Source organism: Kogia breviceps, chromosome 4, assembly GCF_026419965.1.
Source record: "Kogia breviceps isolate mKogBre1 chromosome 4, mKogBre1 haplotype 1, whole genome shotgun sequence".
Taxonomy (NCBI): Eukaryota; Metazoa; Chordata; class Mammalia; order Artiodactyla; family Physeteridae; genus Kogia; species Kogia breviceps.
The window spans coordinates 173,320,649-173,336,739 of NC_081313.1; the positions used below are offsets into that span (position 1 = coordinate 173,320,649).

Below are 16,091 nucleotides of genomic sequence, written 5' to 3' on the forward strand. Positions count from 1 at the left end.
AGCTACAGCTACAACATGGATGGATCCCACACATACAATGTCAAGGGAAAGAAGCCGATGAGAGCACACCTTATGATCCCATGTGTCCACAATTCAAGAATAAGCAAGATCACCCACCAGGGCGGGTGGGAGCTGGGAGCTGAGGCTCGGGCTTCAGAGATCAGATCCCAGGGAGAGGACAGGGGTTGGCTGCGTCAACACAGCCTGAAGGGGGCTAGTGTGCCACAGCTAGCCGGGAGGGAGTCCGGGAAAAAGTCTGGAACTGCCTAAGAGGCAAGAGACCATTGTTTCGGGGTGCGTGAGGAGAGGGGATTCAGAGTACCACCTAAACGAGCGCCACAGACGGGAGCCAGCTGTGGCTATCAGGAAGAACCCTAGAGACGGGCATGAAACGCTAAGCCTGCTGCTGCAGCCACCAAGAAGCCTGTGTGCAAGCACAGGTCACTATCCACACCTCCCCTCCTGGGAGCCTGTGCAGCCTGCCACGGCCAGGGTCCTGTGATCCAGGGACAACTTCCCAGGAGAACACACAGCGCGCCTCAGGCTGTTGCAACGTTATGCAGGTCTCTGCCACCAAAGGCTCGCCCTGCATTCCATACCCCTCCCTCCCCGCAGCCTAAGTGAGCCAGAGCCCCGAATCAGCTGCTACTTTAACCCTGTCCTGTCTGGGCAGGGAACAGATGCCCTCAGGCGACATACACGCAGAGGCGGGGCCAAATCCAAAGCTGAACCCCAGGAGCTGTGCGAACAAAGAGGAGAAAGGGAAATCTCTCCCAGCAGCCTCAGGAGCAGCGGATTAAATCTCCACAATCAACTTGATGTACCCTGCATCTGTGGAATACCTGAATAGACAACGAATCATCCCAAAATTGAGGCGGTGGACTTTGGAAGTAACTGTAGACTTGGGGTTTGCTTTCTGCATCGGATTTGTTTCTGGTTTTATGTTTATCTTAGTTTAGAATTTAGAGCTTATTATCACTGGTAGATTCGTTTATTGATTTGGTTGCTCTCTTCCTTTTTTTAAAAAAATATATACATATATTTTCCTTTTTCTCTTTTTGTGAGTGTGTATGTGTACACTTTTTTGTGTGATTTTGTCTGTATAGCTTTGCTTTTACCATTTGTCCTAGGGTTCTGTCTGTCCTTTTTTTGGGGGGGGGATAGTTTTTAGTGCCTGTTATCATTGGTGGATATGGTTTTTACTTTGGTTGCTCTTTTCTATCTTCATTATTTTTAAATTACTTAAAATTTTTTTAAATAATATTTTTTATTTTAATAACTTCATTTATTTTATTTTATTTTAATTATTATCTTCCTTTCTTTTTTTTCTCCCTTTTCTTCTGAGCCGTATGACTGACAGGGTCTTGGTGCTCCAGCCGGGTGTCAGGCCTGAGCCTCTGAGGTGGGAGAGCCGAGTTCAGGACATTGGTCCACCAGAGACCTCGCAGCCCCATAATATCAAATGGCAAAAGCTCTACCAGAGATCTCCATCTCAACGCTAAGACCCAGCTTCACTCAACAACCAGCAAGCTACAGTGCTGGACACCCTATGCCAAACAACTAGCAAGACAGGAACACAACCCCTTCCATTAGCAGAGAGGCTGCCTAAAATTATAAGTTCACACACCCCAAAACACACCACTGGATGCAGTCCTGTCCACCAGAAAGACAAGATCCAGCCTCATCCACCAGAACACAGGCACTAGTCCCCTCCACCAGGAAGCCTACACAACACACTGAACCAACCTTACCCACTGGGGGCAGACACCACAAAAACGGGAACTACGAACCTGCAGTCTGCAAAAAGGAGACCCCAAACACAATAAGTTAAGCAAAATGAGAAGACAGAGAAACACACAGCAGATGAAGGAGCAAGGTAAAGACCTACCAGACCAAACAAATGAAAAGGAAAAAGGCAGTCTACCTGAAAAAGAATTCAGAGTAATGATAGTAAAGATGATCCAAATCTTGGAAACAGAATGGAGAAAATACAAGAAATGTTTAACAAGGACCCAGAAGAATGAAAGAGCAAACAAACAATGATGAACAAAACAATAAATGAAATTTAAAATTCTCTAGAAGGAATCAATAGCAGAAAAACTGAGGCAGAAGAACGGATAAGTGATCTGGAAGATAAAATAGTGGAAATAACTACTGCATAGCAGAATAAAGAAAAAAGAATGAAAAGAATTGAGGACAGTCTCAGAGACCTCTGAAACAACATTAAACACATCGACATTCAAATTATAGGGGCCCCAGAAGAAGAAGAGAAAAAAAGGGACTGAGAAAATATTTGAAGAGATTATAGTTGAAAACTTCCCTAATATGTGAAAGGAAATAGTCAATCAAGTCCAGGAAGCGCAGAGAGTCCCATACAGGATAAATCCAAGGAGAAACAGGCCAAGACACGTATTAATCAAACTATCAAAGATTAAATACAAAGACAAAATATTAAAAGCAGCAAGGGAAAAGCAACAAATAACATACAAGGGAATCCCCATAAGGTTAACAGCTGATCTTTCAGCAGAAACTCTGCAAGCCAGAAGGGACTGGCAGGACATATTTAAAGTGATGAAAAGGAAAAATTTACAACCAAGATTACTCTACCCAGCAAGGATCTCATTCAGGTTTGATGGAGAAATTAAAACCTTTACAGACGATCAAAAGATAAGAGAATTCAGTATCATCAAACCAGCTCTACAACAAATGCTAAAGGAACTTCTCTAGGCAGGAAACACAAGAGAAGGAAAAGATCTATAAAAATGAACAAAAAACAACTAAGGAAATGGTAATAGGAACATACATATGGATAATTACCTTAAAGGTAAATGGATTAAATGCTCCAACCAAAAGACATAGACTGGCTGAATGGATACAAAAACAAGACCCATATATATGCTGTCTACAAGAGTCCCACTTCAGACCTAGGGACACATACAGACTGAAAGTGAGGGGATGGAAAAAGATATTCCACGCAAATGGAAATCAAAAGAAAGCTAGAGTAGCAATTCTCGTATCAGACAAAACAGACTTTAAAACAAAGGCTATTACAAGAGACAAAGAAGGACACTACTTAATGATCAAGGGATCAATCCAAGAAGATATAACAATTGTAAACATTTATGCACCCAACATAGGAGTACCTCCATACATAAGGCAAAAGCTAACAGCCATAAAAGGGGAAATCAACAGTAACACAATCATAGTAGGGGACTTTAACACCCCAATTTCACCAATGGACAGATCATCCAAAATGAAAATAAATAAGGAAACTTATTAAAAGCAACTATATGCCCAAAAAATGGACAACCTGGAAGAAATGGACAAATTCTTAGAAATGCACAACCTGCCGAGACTGAACCAGGAAGAAATAGAAAATATAAACAGACCAATCACAAGCACTGAAATTGAGACTGTGATTAAAAATCTTCCAACAAACAAAAGCCCAGGACCAGATGGCTTCACAGGATAATTCTATCAAACATTTAGAGAAGAGCTAACACCTATCCTTCTCATACTCTTCCAAAATATAACAGAGGGAGGAAGACTCTCAAACTCATTCTACGAGATCACTATCACCCTGATACCAAAACCTGACAGAGATGTCACAAAGAAAGAAAACTACAGGTCAATATCACTGATGAATATAGATGCAAAAATCCTCAACAAAATATTAGCAAACAGAATCCAACAGCACATTAAAAGGATCATACACCATGATCAAGTGGGGTTTATTCCAGGAATGCAAGGGTTCTTCAATATACGCAAATCAATCAATGTGATACACCATATTAACAAATTGAAGGATAAAACCATATGATCATCTCAACAGATGCAGAAAAAGTTTTCAACAAAATTCAACACACATTTATGATAAAAGCTCTCCAGAAAGTAGGCATAGAGGGAATCTACCTCAACATAATAAAGGCCATATATGACAAACCCACAGCCAGCATTGTTCTCAATGGTGAAAAACTGAAACCATTTCCACTAAGATCAGGAACAAGACAAGGTTTCCCACTCTCACCACTATTATTCAACATAGATTTGGAAGTTTTAGCCAGAGCAATTAGAGATGAAAAAGAAATAAAAGGAGTCCAAATCAGAAAAGAAGAAGTATAGCTGTCACTGTTTGTAGATGACATGATACTAAACATAGAGAATCCTAAAGTTGCTACCAGAAAACTACTAGAGCTAATCAATGAATTTTGTAGAGTAGCAGGATACAAAATTAATGCACAGAAATCTCTTGCATTCCTATACACTAATGATGAAAAATCTGAAAGAGAAATTAAGGAAACACTCCCATTTACCATTGCAACAAAACGAATAAAATACCTAGGAATAAACCTAACTAAGGAGACAAAAGAGCTGTATGCAGAAAACTATAAGACATTGATGAAAGAAATTAAAGATGATTCAAACAGATGGAGAGATATACCATGTTCTTGGATTGGAAGAATAAACATTGTGAAAATGTCTCTACTACCCAAAGCAATCTACAGGTTCAATGCAATCCTTATCAAACTACCAATGGCATTTTTCACAGAACTCGAACAAAAAATTCCACAATGTGTATGGAAGCACAAAAGACCCCGAATAGCCAAAGCAAACTTGAGAAAGAAAAATGGAGCTGGAGGAATCAGGCTCCCAGACTTCAGACTACACTACAAAGCTACAGTAATCAAGACAGTATGGTGCTGGCACAAAAACAGAAATATAGATCACTGGAACAGGATAGAAAGCCCAGAGATAAACCCACACACTGACAGTCACCTTGTTTTTGATAAAGGAGGCAAGAATATACAATGGAGAAAAGACAGTCCCTTCAATAAGTGGTGCCGGGGAACCCAGACAGCCACACGTAAAAGAACACTCCCTAACACCATACACAAAAATAAACTCAAAATGGTTTAAAGACCTAAATGTAAGGCCAGACACTATAAAACTCTTAGAGGAAAACATAGGCAGAACACTCTATGACATAAATCACAGCAAGATCCTTTTTAACCCACCTCCTAGAGAAATGGAAATTAAAAAAAAAAAAAAAATGAGACCTAATGAAACTTAAAAGCTTTTGCACAGCAAAGGAAGGCATAAGCAAGATGAAAAGACAACCCACAGAATGAGAGAAAAGATTTGCCAACGAAGCAACTGACAAAGGATTAATCTCCAAAATTTAGAAGCAGCTCATTCAGCTCAATATCAAAAGAACAAACAACCCATTCCAAAAATGGGCAGAAGACCTAAATAGACATTTCTCCAAAGAAGACATACAGATTGCCAACAAACACATGAAAGAATGCTCAACATCACTAATCATTAGAGAAATGCAAATCAAAACTACAATGAGGTATCAGCTCACATCAGCCAGAATGGCCATGATTAAAATCTACAAACAATAAATGCTGGAGACGGTGTGGAGAAAAGGGAACCCTCTTGCACTGTTGGTGGGAATGTAAATTGATACAGCCACTATGGAGAACAGTATGGAGGTTCCTTAAAAAACTACAAATAGAACTACCATACGACCCAGCAGTCCCACTACTGGGCATATACCCTGAGGAAACCATAATTCAAAAAGAGTCATGTACCAAAATGTTCTTTGCAGCTCTATTTACAGTAGCCAGGACATGGAAGCAACTTAAGTGTCCATCAACAGATGAATGGATAAAGAAGATGTAGAACATATATACAATGGAATATTACTCAGCCATAAAAAGAAATGAAATTGAGTTATTTGTAGTGAGGTGGATGGACCTAGAGACTGTCATACGGAGTGAAGTAAGTCAGAAAGAGAAAAACAAATACCTTATGCTAACACATATATATGGAATCTAAAAAAAAATGGTCATGAAGAATCTAGGGGCAAGACAGGAAGAAAGACACAGACCTACTAGAGAATGGACTTGTGGATATGGGGATGGGGAAGGGTAAGCTGGGACAAAGTGAGAGAGCATCATGGACATATACACACTACCAAACGTAAAATAGATAGCTAGTGGGAAGCAGCTGCATAGCACGGGGAGATCAGCTCAGTGCTTTGTGACCACCTAGAGGGGTGGGGTAGGGATGGTGGGAGGGAAGGAGATGCAAGAGGGAAGAGATATGGGGACATATGTATAGGTATAATTGATTCACTTTGTTGTAAAGCAGAAACTAACACATCATTGTAAAGCAATTATACTCTAATAAAGATGTTTAAAAAAGACCAAAAAAATTAAAAAAAAAATTTTTTAAAGAAAGAGAAAAACAAATACCATATGCTAACACATATGTATGGAATTTTTTTTAAAGAAACGGTTCTTAAGAACCTAGGGGCAGGACAGGCGTAAAGTCACAGACATAGAGAATGGACTTGAGGACACGGGGAGGGGGAAGGGTAAGCTGGGACGAAGTGAGAAGTGGCATGGACATATATACACTACCAACTGTAAAATAGATAGCTAGTGGGAAGCAGCTGCATAGCACAGGGAGATCAGCTCGGTGCTTTGTGTCCACCTAGATGGGTGGGATAGGGTGGGTGCGAGGGAGACCCAAGAGGGAGGAGATATGGAGATATATGTATATGTATAGAGGATTCACTTTGTTATACAGCAGGAAGTAATACAAAATTGTAAAGCAATTATACTGCAATAAAGGTGTTAAAAAAAAAAGAATAAGCAAGAATAATCTATGCTGTACCATAGCAGGATGGGGTTACTGGCAACTGGAGGTGAACGAGAGGGTTTCTGGAGCTTAAGGAAGTTCTGTTTCTTGAATTGTTTGTTGGTTACATGAGTACGTTCAGTTGTTGAAAATTATTCAAACTGTATTCATATACATGTGATTTTCTCTTTGTACGTTCTAGTTCTAAATATAAAGCTAAAACCCACAGATTTAGAGAGAAGCTAACATTTGTTCAGTGCTTGCTGTGGGTCAGGTGGTGTGCATTATTTTATCCAGTCCTCATGACGACCCTATGAAGTAGGGTAGAAAGTATCTGGTATACTTTCCAGATCAGAGAGGTTAAATCGCTGTTCGAAGCTCACACAGCTAGTACATGGCTGAGCTGGGTTTTGATCCCCTGTTCCATTCACTTCTAACTACTCTGCCATATTTCCCAGGCTTGGGAAAGTGATGGGACATGGACATCTCTGAGACAGAGGAGAAAAAGGAAATAAAAAGAGATGATGATCCCAGGAAAATTGAAAGGAAGGGAGTTCATAAAAGTGACTACCAACAACTCAAGAAAAAGTTGGCAAGATCCCAAGGAATCATAGAAAGGTGGGAAGCAGATGTGGGGTGAATTTAATAAGGCATTGACTAATGATGAAGAAGCACTGAGGGATACTGAAGATCCAGCGAAAGGGATACCGTGCAGGAAAGGTTTTCTTGTGCCATTTTGGCCTCAGTGATCATTTCCCAACATGGCAACAATGAACACTTTATACAGTCTTACTTTTCCACAGCCCCGTTCATGGGCATTATCATCAATGAGCTGACACCCACGTCGATGATGAGCAAACTGAGGTTCCAAGAGGCCAAGTGTCTTCTCTGAGATCACACACTGGTTAAGTTTCAGAGCTGACCCTGAACTGAAGCTTTCTGACTCTAGTCTGCCCCAAGGGGTAAAGCCTCTATCCCAGCAAAGCTGCTCATTCAACCTCCCTGCTTCTCCCTCCGCTCCTTTATCCAGAGAATCCTCCCCACCAATCTACACTCTGCCTCGCTTCAAAACTGCCTCTTTCACTGTCCAGTCTCACCCCTGACTCCCTTCTATTCCATCTCATAACCTGCAGGGCCTCAGGTTACATCAGAGCCATGCCATCCCATGAAACTGTCTGTGAACATTTCAGGAACATTCTCTTCTGAGCTGTCCAATATGGCAGCCAACAGCCATGAATTAAAATGTGACTAAGCAACTGAATTTTTCGTTTGATTTAATTTTAATCGATCTACATCTATATTCAAGTAGCCAGGTGTAGCTAGTGGCTACTCTGCTGTATCGTGCAGTTCTATAGTCGCATTATAGAGTGGATTACGTCATCGAGGGCATGCAGTTGGTCACACACTGGTGTATGCTGATTATTCCCCGTTTGCCCCCCAGATCCATTCTCTAGCTTGCTCTTGCCCTGCCAGGTCAGCCCTGGGGACTATAGCTCCCAGAATACTTGGTTCTGGTTCCTGTTAGGTTGGCTAGTGGGAGGCACCGGCAGAAGATGAGGGAGAGAGGTTGGAATATTGCTTCCGTACTCTTTCCCTGGTTGTGAGCCTAACCCTTCCTGTGTGGCTCTGCCTTCATGGGATTCCAGGAGTGTAGGGACAGCAATGACTTCCTTCACGGGATCTCAACATCCATGACCTGTTTCCTTGACCTGCCCTCACCTCTTAGGGAGTTTCTTCATGACATGCTCTTCATTTGAAACCACTTGGTGGGTGGATTCTGTTTCCTGTTGGGACCTTGACTGATAAAAGGGGGAATGGCTGACCATGAAGCCTGCCCAACTGATGGCTCCTAAAGCCCCCAGTTTCTGAGACAAAGGTCTCTGAAGAGGCAGGATTCAATTCTAGGTTTCCTCACCTCAGGAGGCAGGAATACTCTGCTGCCTTTTCCAAATAAGATTTCAAATGAGGGGAAAGACATTCTGCCAGGTTCCTGCTTCACCCCATTTTAAGGCAAGAACAATTCCTTAGAGCAGGAAGTCCAAGAAACAGAGGAGGTGGGTGGAAGAAGATAGGGGTGTCTCTTAAAGCTGTCCTAAGATAGGACTTGTAAGGAGGTGACATGGATCAAAATGTGGAGCTTGATTGTCGTGAAGACCCACAGCAGAGACTGCTTTTTGTTTCTTCTTCCTGGGCACTTAGCTAGATTACATTTCCCAGCCTTGCAGGTAGGTGTGGCCATGTGACTAAGTTCTGGCCAGTGGAATGTGAGGAGAAGTGATGCGGCCTGGCCCAGAAACATTACCCTTGTGCTCTCCTCCATATTGTTTTCCCTTCTGGGGCTTCATGTCAAGGAGCCCAGAGACCTTGGAAGCCATGGGTTGAAGATGAGGAGCCATAATACGAAGGAACCTAGGCTTTTTGCCTCTCTACTTGGAAGAAAGCTGCCCACTGCTCAAGAAAACTCACTATGGATTTTGTGTGTGCAAGAACTAAACTTCCATTGTGTTTGAGCCCTTAAACATTTGGGGGGGGGTTGTTACAGCAGTAAGGAGTATCTAATACACTTCCTAGTATCTTTTTTTCTTTTCTTTTCTTTTCTTTTATTTTTGACCATACCGTGCAGCTAGCGGGATCTTAGTTCCCTGACCAGGGATTGAACCCAGGCCCACAGCAGTGAAAGTGCAGAGTCCTAACCACTGTACCACAGGGAATTCCCATATACTTCCTAATAACTTACTTAATACACAGTCACTAATACATTTGTGCATCTAAAATGTCAGCTGCATGAGGCCATGCAGACTATCATCTATCTCTTGTTCACTGATGGACCCCCAGTGCCTAGAACAGGGCCCAGTACATGCTGGGCCTCAATAAGTAAGTATCTGTTGAATGAGCCAAGAGCTTTGATGTTCTTTCCAGCTTAGTGAAATGCAGAAAAGCATAGCAGATGTGAGCTCTGGCTCTCAGGTGGGAAGGGGCTGGGTTTAGAGCCTGCCCAATTATTTACTGTCTACACTGGGCGAATTCCCAAGCCTCAGTTTCCTCACAGGGAGAATGGAGAATTATATAAAAGCTTTTTCTTCTTATGGACAGTGGCAGGATTAAATGTGACCATTCATGAAAAGTGCTGAGCACACCGCCTGATGCATAGTAAGCCCTCAGGAAGTAGCGGTCACGATGATCTAAACTTCTCTCCTTTCTCCAGCAAACCAAAAGCTCTGAAACCACCCCTGCAATTGACTCTGACAAATTTCAGGCCCCAAGGTATTGGGAGCAGGGGAGGGGAGAATCAGAGCTTGAGCCTGGGATTATAGCCAAAGACCAACTCAGGAAATGCTATTACATTCCCATGATCCTTTTGCTGTCCCGGGAGGGCTCGACACCCCGTTTCTCATTCTGACCTCAGGCTAACTCTGCAGGAATTAGCCCTGCTGCTTTGGGGCTCAGATCAGCTGCTTCTGGATCAGGAAGTTCCACTGGGGACCTGGAATTTGGAGGGCCTGGTGGAGTCCTCGTGAGTAACAGGGAACAAACTGTAGTTTAATTAAGGGCATCCCACATTTTGAGGGGGGTATTCTTATTAATATAACCAGCTTGGAGGTATGGGTGATTGGACACATGCCTTAGAACTGACTGGGTTTTTCTCCTTCGTTAATTAAAATGTGAATCATAGCTGAGTCACTGAAGAAGGAAAACGGTCAATGAACAATTCCGACTTCCTCCCTCCTTCCTTGCTCGGAGAGATGAGTCAGCAGAAGTCCGAATCCAAAAATGAGAAGGAAAAAAAAAAAAAAAAGCAGAAGAGACGCAGGGCTTGGAGAGCAAGCAGCAAAATGAACCTGAGTCAGTTTATTCTTTGTCTTAGAAGAATGTCCCCAAATTCCCGTCCCAAGGCCAATCAGCCAAACCCTCTAGTGAGCATGCCTCTGTTTCTCATTTTTACACAGACCTACAGGCACCCTGAGTTCTAAAGAAGCCCTGACAATCTCCTTTCTTGCTTTCTTCAGGCAAAGGCAGGCTCCTCACCATGCCAAGACCACCTCACATCTCCATTCTTCTGCTTCATTTTGCCCACAAAGCCCAAGCTCCCCTTTGAATTTGTACATCATGATCACGTTTCATAAACTAATGGAAGACTGGGGAACCATGTTGCCCCTGGTCAATAGGAAAGGGCCGTGGGGAGCAAGATGAGAAGATTCCAGAAGTGGGGGGACCTTTCAGGATCAGGGCAGCCATGGAACCTAATGGCTAAAAACATGGCACCTGGAGCCTGGCTGGGTCTAAATCCTGGCTCTGCATAGCCCTGGGAGAGCTAGTCCATCTTTCTGAGCCTCAGTTTCCTCATCTATGAAATGGGGATAGTAAAGAAACCTACTCACAGTAGAATATTAAGTAAGCACCCATTAGAAGTTAGCAATGATAATATTCATTAGAAAAAAAATAATCCAGCAATTCCTGCTTTACCCGGAAGGTCAGTAGGATGCATAGTGCCTGGCACACATATTCAAGCAGGTGTGCGTGTGTGTGTGCATAATTTACCCAGCGAAACTGCCTGATCACATATAACATCCCACACTTCATTTTTGATTTCTGCATCATGAATTTTCAAGAGGATTATTTTCATTTTCAAATTCCCAGGGGTTTCACCAATTACCCCTGTCTTGATATTTTGATATGCAAACCACTCTCTTAATTTTAAAGAGCTTATGGTGTCTTTGTCCTTGGCAATTTTTAACTAGATGAACAATGTTTGGGTCCCATCTGTTGAATGTCTCCCATCCAAGTACTAACCAGGCCCGACCCTGCTTAGCTTCTGAAATCTGGTGCATTCAGGGTGGTGTGGTCGTAGATTTGTCTGTTAATGTCTTAGGGTGTGATTTCAGCGGTTTGCTACCATCGTGCTCACAGACTTTAAGAAATCCTGCATTTTTAAAATAAGGTTGGCAATTTGAAAGTCACTCTGCCTTGGACTTGCACTATATTGTAGGATAATATTTAACAATCTAGAACAGTGGTTCTCAATCAGGGGCAATTTCAGCTCCCTGGGGACATTCGGAAATATCTGGAGACATTTTGATGATATAACTGGGGGGTGCTACTACTGGGGTCTAGTGGGTGGTGGTCAGGGATGCTGCTACACATCCTACAATGAACAAGACAGAAAGAATGATATGTATGGTCCTAAATGTCAACTGTGTTGCTGCTGAGAAAACTCTGATCTAGAACCTTATTAATAAGAATGAGGACCCAATGGACGATAGTTGCTCTGGGGTGAGATATCTGAATCGGGACTCATTTTTACAAGTGGTCAGTTCCTTCCTGACCAAAAAGTGGATTATGCCAATTTTTGGACTTCTCTGCCTCCAACTAGCATAATGGATTTGTGCTAAGCTTGGGGCTTTGCAGCCAGACTGCCTGGATTCCAATTCCAGCTCTGCCACTTCCTAGCTGTGTACCTTGGGCAAGTGACTTAACTACTCTGGGTTTCAGTTTTATTGTCTATAAAGGGTGACTAATAATAGTGACCACTGAACAGTAATGTGACATAAGATGAGTTGATACTTAGTACAGTGTGTGGTATACAGTGAGATGGAGGATGGGTGGGAAGTGAACTAAATCCCTGGTACAAACGTGGTACCAATCTGCCCAATTAAGATTTACATTCCCCTTCCATAGGGTGGCTGGGAAATGGCTGCCTAGTCAGAAACTACATTTCCCAGCCTTCTTTGAATCTAGGTGGGGCCATGTGACTAAATTCTGGCCAATGGAATGTGAGCAGAAGTGAGGTTCAACACATCCTGGCCTAGCCTATAAATACCTCCCACTGCACTCTCCCTTTCCCCCACTTGCTGGCTGGATGTGGACTCTTAGGGTAACCTTAGAAACCACATGTTGAAGAAGGCAGAGACTCCATCAGCCTTGATGGAGTCTGCATGGAGCAGAACCATACTTGCACCTCTTACCCTCCACCCCATCCTGTCCTTCCACCCCATCCTATCCCTCACAAGTTGTACTTTAGCAGTTTATATCTCACTCACGTATACTCTTAAGCTGAAGATATTTGGTTTTATTTGTTATAGCAGCTGGTGTTAACTAACACAGCCTCTTCCCTCATCACTGCCTTTTCTCTACCTACCAGCAAATATCATCTCCCCACCATCTGACCAGCTTCAAGATGACTCTGGAATCCTTTCCTTCATACCTTCTCTATGACCAGGCAGGTAAGCTGGAGAGAAAGCCCCTACTCCCAGTGGAGGTGGAGAAGGGGGATGGGTTCCCCAGGCTAGGATCTTAGTAAATATATTATATGAGATACAGGAACAACAAGGAACCCAAGGGTCCTGCTTCCTCAACCAAGTTTTGGATCTCAGGCCAATTCATGGGAGCAAGTGAAACTTTCCCCAAATGAAATTCAAACTCATATTAGTACCACCAAATGGCAGTAATAGATGTCAACACCCTGGTAGTCTGCTCAAATGACCTTCCCTATGAAGCCTACCCTGACCATCCCATTGAATACTGCATCCCGTACCCCTACTCAACATTCTTAACTTTCTTTACACAATTTTACTGTTTTCCCCATGGCAACCCCTCCTTTTAGCACACCACTGTTATAGTATATGCCCCCCTGCCAAGATCATAAGAGTGATGAGGTCTCCCCATCACCTAAAACAGTGCCTGGCACATAATAGGTGTTCCATAAATCAATTGATAGATGATAGCTTAGATATTAGATAGATAGATATTACATAGATAGATAATAGATAGATAGATGTTGATGTAAGTGCTTGCCCTGTGTCTGGAACATTCTAGGAGCTTCACACATACGAACTCATTTTAAGGCTCACAACAGTTTGAAAAAGTGTAGATTATAATCTACACTATAATAAATCCCCATTTTACAGATGAAAAAACAGGTTCAGAGAAGGCACTCAGCCAGGAAGTTAGACAGCTACAATCTGAACCCAGATCATTTCGGTCTAGGTCTTCTGTAATTTGCTTTGTTTGAGCCCATGTCACAGAGTCAACTAATCCTGGATGAGCATGAGGGGAACCTAAAGCAGAGCTGTTTATTTATTTTAGTTTGAAAAATATATGATGTGTGAACATGGCTAGGCTCACAGAATTGTAATTGGGGACAATTATGAGGGTGAAGAAGTATGTGTGATCAATTTTGGCCCCTCTACTCACCAGCTGTGTGACCTTAGGGCAGTAACTTAACCTCTCTGTGCCTCAGTCTTATCATCTATGAAATGGGTTGCTGGGAGGACAAAAATACATTAATATTTGTAAAGTGCACAGAATAGGTTCATAGTCACACACACACATGGACACACAAATGTGCACATATTCACACACAAACATAGAAAGATTAATAGTAAGTTTCAAGTAAGCTATACAAGTGTCCATTAAAGAAAGAATTATCACAGTTCGCACCTGAGGCTCGGAGAAGTGGGGCAGGCCACCTGAGAGCAGAGACGATCTCTGCCCTGTGTTCAGCTGCATGCCACCTGGGGAAATGTATGGAGTCAAAAGAGCTAAGTAATGGTGGCCCTCTGATGACTCCTGCTAATTTTAAGGACAAGCTTCTCGGTGCTGACTCTTGAGCTAATTGTTGCCTTTTAAATAACAGCACCAGGTATGTGCTTACAGACCTTCCACTGGGAAGATGTCCTCTCTCGAGAAAGCTGAAAGTGGCAAGCAGTCCAGGCTGCCCCAAACAGGACAGAAAATGGCCCACAGCAGGGCAGAGGTGGGCAGGGAGAGAACACGTGAGGGACCTATCTTTTGTGTCCTTCAATTCCTTCAGGCCAAAGGAACTGGTGTTGGCTTAGATATCATCCAAGCCCAGCAATATTTCCAGCCTGCAAAGCACATGCAGCTCCAAAGTGCTTTCAAGAAATGAGCTAATGAATCCCCAGGGATGTGTCATTGACACTGAACGTGGTCACCTTGATGGGAAATGTGTGGAGTTCCATTCCAAGAAAATTGGCAAAATGGTGAGGCAGGGAATGAGAGGCCCTTAGTAATAGTGATGATGATAAAGATGAAGATGATAAAGAAGATAATGAGGAGGATGATATAATCATTATTAATGGTCTCTAATATTTATTGAGCATTTACAGGGAGCCAGGAGCTGTTCTAAGAGCTTTACATGGATTATTTCAATTAATTATCTACATAATTCTAGGAGGTAGGAGTATTATTACTATCGCCATTGAATAGATGAAAACAAATTAGGCTCAGATAGATTCATGAACCTGTTCCAAGTCACACAGCTTGCAAGAGGGGGAACTGGTTGGAACCTAGGTTGTGGTCTGGTAACATAGCATCCTCATTATCCTCACCATGATAATGATGTTCTATATATTTTACATCCCCCTGAGGTTGGCTATTATGGACCTCATTTTACAGATGAGGTAATTGAGGCACAGAGAGGCTGGTTGACTTGCTCAGGGTCACACAGCCAGGAGGTGACAGAGTCAGGATTCATCCACACTGCCTTTCTGTTTCAATGCCCACATTAGCACCACTGGATGGATGTTCTTTCCTCAAGCCAGCTTTATGAAGCAGAGAACCTGACCCCCCACATTAGTGGAACAGCTTCACTTCAGGATTTGAGCAGGACAAGAAGCTGATACACTTGATACCCACTGCCTGACTTCAGAGTGGGGCTGCTCAGCTTCGCCAGAAGCTTCCACATCCATTCTGCTCTTTGATACTGTGCTGGGTGGAGAGGGTGGGCAGGCATCCTCATACCAAGGCAGGGGGAGTCCTTCACATACACTCGTATCCTGGCCACACACTTCAGCCAGAGTTATTCTAAATAAAAATCTGATCACAACCACCCCTTGTCTAAATCCTTACGTGGTTCCCTTGTACTTTCACGATAAATACCCAAACCTTCAAAACATGGCTTGACCTTCTGTAGATTATTCTCTGGCCACCTTCCTCTCCCAGAACACAAGCATGAATACACACACCCACATACATGCTCACACACACATGCACATACAATCACATGCAAATGCCCACGTGTGAGCTTGTATGTGCACACATGCATGCACACACACACACACACAGGTGCACATGCACAGAGTTTCTGTTACACTGATTTCATTTTCTGCATAAATCCTGCATCCAGACTGTCTGGTTTGAATCCCAGCTCTGCCTCTTGGGCAAGTCACTTAAATTCTCTGTGCCTCATTTTCCTCAACAGTAAAATATTTTGCTCAACCATGTTTTTCTAGAATCTAGGAGCATCTGGCACACAGTACAACTTAATAACTTCCATGAACTGAATGTTTGTGTCCCTCCAAAATTTGTATGTTAAATCCTAATGCCCAATGTGATGGTATTTGGAGGTGGGGGCTCTTGGGAGCTGATTAGGTCATGAAGGTGGGGCCCTCATGAATGGGATTAGTGCCCTTATAAGAGAACTC

General features: G+C 42.8%; 1 protein-coding gene across 12 annotated transcripts in view; it reads right to left on the reverse strand.

Annotated features, from left to right (window-relative positions):
• Positions 1-16,091, reverse strand: part of CACNA1A (calcium voltage-gated channel subunit alpha1 A) — a 246,207-nt gene that overhangs the window by 145,560 nt on the left and 84,556 nt on the right. The gene's annotated exons all lie outside the window — the stretch shown is intronic.